General features: G+C 36.9%; 1 protein-coding gene across 1 annotated transcript in view; it reads left to right on the forward strand.

Annotated features, from left to right (window-relative positions):
• Positions 1–6,140: 6,140 nt before the first annotated feature.
• LOC135103589 (retinol dehydrogenase 14-like) overlaps positions 6,141–6,164 on the forward strand; it is an 11,206-nt gene continuing 11,182 nt past the window's right edge. Inside the window, exon 1 of the mRNA XM_064010054.1 lies at positions 6,141–6,164. This exon is cut by the window's right edge and continues 199 nt beyond it. The gene's annotated coding sequence lies outside the window, so the exon portion shown is untranslated.

Consider the following 6,164-nt stretch of genomic DNA (forward strand, 5'->3'; position numbering starts at 1 on the left):
CACACAAAGATGGGTCTCTGACACGGAGGCAGTAGTCATTCCAAGGAAAATCAGCAAAATACCTCCTCAGGTTCCCCCAACTAGCAGAGGCAAAATGCCAGAGGCACCTCCGCTTAGGGGGATCCTGAGGAGGGATTGGAGCAATAGGACAAGATACAGATATGAGATTGTGATTGGAGGAGCCCAACAGAGAAGAGAGGTGACAGCATAAGCAGAAGGGTTAGAGGTCAAGAAAAGGTCAAGAATGTTGGATGTATCTCTAAGATGATGTTGCACCAATTGCTCTAGGTCCTGGAGGATAGCAAAGTTGAAGGCTAGTTCACCAGGATAGTCAGTGAAAGGAGAGGAAATCCAAAGCTGGTGGTGAACATTGAAGTCTCCAAGAATGGAGATCTCTGCAAAAGAGAAGAGAGTCAGAATGTACTCCACTTTGAAAGTTAAGTAGTTAAATAATTTCTTATAGTCAGAGGAGTTAGGTGAGAGGTATACAGCACATAAATTTTGTAGCCAGATGGTGGAAAACTTGGAAGATTCAAGAGCGTGGGCACGAGAGCAGGTTAAGTTGTTGCGCACATAAACACAACATCCAGTTTTGGATCGAAAATGAGGATAGAGAAAGTAGGAGGGAACAGAAAAGGGGCTACTGTCAGTTGCCTCAGACACCTGAGTTTCAGTGAGGAGAAGAAGATGAGGTTTAGAAGAGGAGAGGTGGTGTTCTATAGATTAAAAATTAGATCTTAGACCATGAATGTTGCAGAAATTAATGAAGAAAAAGTTGAGGGGGGTGTCAAGACACTTAGGGTCGTCGTCAGAAGGGCAGTCCAACCTGGGGACATTTGTGATCCCCTCCTCAGATGGGGGTTCCGAGGCTGGTGTAGGAGTCACCGTGATAATTTTGAAATTTTGAGTGAAGGGTGTGTGTGTGTTATTAGGTGCTTGTAGTTTTGTGTGGAGGAAGAGAGTTGTCTTTAGAGGGCAGGTTATGACTGCCCCCTTGTGTTGTGAGACACAAAGAGAAATGTTCAGTGAGGTCACAGCTGGGTTTAATGATAAGTTCACAGCACCCCCTGATCCAGTGCTTTAGACCTCACTGGGAGTAATTATCATTTTGGCAGGTGCCTACTGCCTCCTCCATCAAAGAGGAAGGAATTGTGTAGAAAATCATATAAGTTTATTGCATCTTTATGTATATAGAATGACACTAGGTATATTTGTTATTGCTTCAATGTGTGAGAAGGGGATATGTCTGGTGCTGCTGCCTGGTGACACTCACTAGTTTACCAAACTCCCCATTGGTTTCCAACAAACACTTGATATTGTGCTTTCATATTTGTGTTTAAATTTTTAAATGAGTATTTATTTCCATGCTACTTCCATTATTGATTTTATCCCCAAAAAATGGATTGAACTGCTAGTGTATCCATTAATATTTGTAGTGTCATACATGACTCCTTTAATTTTAATTCATAAGTTTTTGTTCCATTTAGCACTTTTCTAACCATTAAAGATCTCATTATCTTATCATCATTACATATCATATCCTATTTTCAGCATATATATATATATATATATATATATATATATATATATATATATATATATATATATATATATATATATATATATATATATATATATATATATATATATATATATATATATATACACACACACATTTTGCATGGAAAAGTGTTGATTATTACAGTTAAGTCTACCATTTAATTTTGTTACATGTGTTTTCCAATTTCACTGGAATAACAATTGCCTTTGTTCAGTCTCAAGACATTTCCCCTTAAAGCCATGCAGGTGACATGAGGCATATCCAGTCAAGTACACTTTCTCATACAGCATTTCATATGTGCTTGATGTCTTCTTACCCTTAGATTTATCTCTCATGAAGTTTCTTCCTCTTTTGATGTCATGTTTATACACCCTTTCTCCGTCCTCTTCCTTAGCTAACCTCTAAAATCTAACCTCTTTATTAATTTACTTTTCAAAACATTGCATTAATCTTCTTTGTACAGCTTCCTTCTCCCACAAGATATGAATGAGGGTGTTCATAAGGATTTACAAGGAAAGAAGAAAATATTGTCTAATGAATCCCACAAAATGAATTTTCATAGAAAAATGAAGTTTTGGATGTCTAGATTATAAATGTTACATCATACATTGAAAATAGTTATCTTAGAAGATCTTTTATGTATAAAGTTGTACTGTACTTGTATTTCTTGTTGGTGCTAAGCACTTGTGAAATCTGCTTGTCCATTAACATGCTGTACTTGAAACTCACATTGGTGGTGGATCTTTCTGTTGCCTGAAGACTGCTGATATTTAGTCACTCATGGTCTCAGATCATTATGATTTAGGCTCACAGTCAATTAAGCCACTGGTTTCTGTGGATGGTGATATTTTCACTACTGTGATTTTTTCTACCTTGTTGTATATATTTTAGACTTTCTATCACTGTTTATCCAGTAAAAAAATTGAAACCTTGACATTAACCTGGAAATTTAGGTCTTTGATTAAAGATGAGAAAATTGAAAAAAAATGATTATTGACAGTATGTAGGTGATGCTGTTGGGTGGCAAGATATGAACCTCCCCCTCTCTCTCTCTCTCTCTCTCTCTCTCTCTCTCACACACACACACACACACACACACACACACACACACACACACACACACTCCATTTTCATTCATGTTCAGTTGGTCACAATGCAGCAGTAACAAGTTTTTAAGATTACTCTTAACAATAATTGTTGAGAATCATTATTAAACGAGAGAGAGAGAGAGAGAGAGAGAGAGCTGTGACCTGATTCTCTCTCTCTCTCTCTCTCTCTCTCTCTCTCTCTCTCTCTCTCTCTCTCTCTCTCTCACCTGCGAACAATGATGGAGCTGTGCTCCATACTTCTGTTGAAGTGTTAACAATAAACTTGATTGAATTGAATTGAACTTAATTAATTTCAATTCACACACACACACACACACACACGTATATAACGATCAGACAGATCTTACACTATGCAACAAAGAAGAAACTAACCATACTCATGCACCACCCTACATATTAATGTATTGTGGATATTATTATAGGTTATAGAGCAGTCTCAGCCACTGCCGGTGATGGGCCCCCACCACATGCGCACAGCTGTTCCTGATGGATGTGATGAAGTTATCATAATTGATATCCATCAGACTGAACGCGGCATGTCCGCATATGCTGCCAAGACATCTCGGGTCAGTGAAGGTCAAGGATGAATTGGTCTAACTTGGCAGCCCGAGTAGCCTCCAAAGTGTATATATATATATATATATATATATATATATATATATATATATATATATATATATATATATATATATATATATATATATATATATATATATATATATATATATATATATATATATATATATATATATATACGTTTGCAAAGCATGGGAGTCGAAAACTTGCAACACATTAGCAACAAATGTTCAGCAAGTCTCAACGGAGTCGCCATCAAAATTCGCCAAAGTGGGAACTGGGCAGAAGGGAGGGAGGAAGGGAAGAAGGGAGTGTAGCAATGGTGTGAATTGCCATCTTGAGAATATTATTTAATTACACATCAAGATTTTGGTAAATGAAGATACAATTAAATTCAGGAACATAATTTATCACTTGTAGCAACTGATAACTAAAACATGACAAACTCCATGTGGCAACAATAACCAGTGACAGGTTAGGCTGCTACTTGTGGACTGGAACGTTTTATTGAACTCGAAACTTAAGGATACACACCTTTATACCAGATATGATAGAACACTTAGCTCGATACACATGTCCTTGACTCTAGGAAAGGATGTGTAGTGTTATCTCAAACCGTGACTACAAGCCACAATAAGACCTCTTTATGATGGAAAATATTCTTATGAAATTATCCCCAATAATGTTGGATGATGATGAGGAGGAGGATATTACTACTAGTAGTACTACTACTGCTATTTTTACTGCTACTGCTATTACTACTGCAACTACAACTACTCCTTCCTTCCTCCTTGCCTACGTGCCAGGCCGGGTGTGTGTGTGTGTGGGTGTGTGTGTGAGTGAAAGTTAGGTAAAATTCAATGTAGGAAATAACTTGCTTGTGACCCCTGAGAGAGAGAGAGAGAGAGAGAGAGAGAGAGAGAGAGATTCTCTAACTGAATTTTCATGGTCTAGCTCTTTTGTATTTGTTATTGCTATTATCAGTAGTAGTAGTAATAGTAGCAGCAGCAGCAGCAGCAGCAGTAGTAGTAGTGGTGGTAGTAGTAGTAGTAGTATCAGTAGTAGTAGCAGTAGTAGTTACGGTTTATGTTGGTTTTTGTACCACTACTACTACTGCTACTAATAGGATTACTACTAGGATTGACTCAATCCTGTAAAAATAAAATTAGATAGGTAAGAATAATTAGATAAGAACACAGCAACACAAACTAGTATTCAAGATTGTTTGCTGCTTGATCTCATTATTACTGGTTACGGATCATCAACTTGCATTCCACAGTAAATATTGCTAAAGGAATCCAAAACTAAATGTATAGAAAGTGTACATGTTAAAATGTGAAAATATACTATAGTAAATATGTATAAGAAAGCCACATATCATAACTATACGTATGCTGATGTTTGATCACAATTATTACTTGTTATTATAATGTACAAAAAAAAAAAAAAATAATAATAATAATAATTGTGAAGCTGATGCATACGTTGTCTCCGAGGTATTTCATCAAACAGCTAAACTGTTCAGCTACGATACTGTGCGAGAGCTGTGCTCCATGCTTTTCTGAAAAGACTGAACATACAAATATATATTACATCCTATTATATTAATTCACACACATATACCACACACAAAAACCATATGGAGTAGTACACACACACACACACACACACACACACACACACACAGAGAGAGAGAGAGAGAGAGAGAGAGAGAGATATGCTAGTTGTGAAGTTTACTTGAGTCTCCCTTTAAATCGCCTCTCGCGGCCTTTCTCGTCACGTCACTGTTAATTAAAGATTATAATATAAAGGCCCTTGCTAGTGAGACGCCATGTAACAGGTGTTATGTGATCGGAAAAAAAAAAAACGTACTCATAAACCCTGCCTCTCTCTAACGGATATAAGTGGGCAGGCGGCACCACTTGTCAAGGATAATATTTTGTGCACACTGACGGGCTCCCCATAGGAGGCAAACAACCAACAGACAACAGACCGATCACTCGCTAAGTTGCCAGTACTGATAGAATAGCGGCCAGCCAGTCAGGGCGTTCCCACAAAGGCAGAGCAGTAATTCCCTAGACTCGTGCTGAAATATCCCTAGATTGGAAAAAATGTTCCTTCCTAGTTTACAAATATTGACACATGAACTTACAGTAAAAAAAAAGCATTTATTTATTTATTTTTTTATCATTATATAGATGATATGCTACAGTAACTACAAAAAACGCCTTTATGATAATGATTTCCCTTCTCAAAAAAAAAAAAAAAATAAATAAATAAATAAAAAAAAATAGTAAATGTTTTAATTTTTTTGTGATGAGTAAATTTCCCGCTGACACACTCACTGGTTTTAGTGAGGCGAAACGTAAGTTAATCTTTCAAAACTTTACTAGGCAGATCTCTCAGGCAAATATCTCGCAAAAGCTGCGGTTATTAAAGTATTTAATTTCTATATAAAATGTCATGACATCATGTAGCCATTACACTTACCATATAAACCTTATTCACATTCCCGCGTACCACTGAAGGAACTACATTTTACAACAACTCACAAAAAAAAAAAAAAAAAAAAAACATACAAAAAGTGTAAACTTACCGAAAGTGTGTGTACTCTGTACAGGTGGTCTGATGTAAACAAACTGGTAAATGGCAACTGCCTGAGCCCTGATCGAGCGTTGCTGCACGTGATTGCCTGAGTCTTCAATGTTATTGACTCCGGTAGTTAATGCTCGCTTGCTCACTGCCATTTAGTAAACGCCAAGAAACAGTTTTAGGTAATAGGATAGTAATAACAGCTATAAATCTCTGTATTGTCAGAATTCCCTAGAATGTCCTCAAAAATCCAACATCCCCAGATTGTCACTAAATGCATGAAAAAGTCCCTATCTGGGGACAAAATCTCCAGAAGTGGGAGCCCT

The sequence above is a fragment of the Scylla paramamosain genome, chromosome 9, assembly GCF_035594125.1.
Source record: "Scylla paramamosain isolate STU-SP2022 chromosome 9, ASM3559412v1, whole genome shotgun sequence".
Classification (NCBI taxonomy): Eukaryota; Metazoa; Arthropoda; class Malacostraca; order Decapoda; family Portunidae; genus Scylla; species Scylla paramamosain.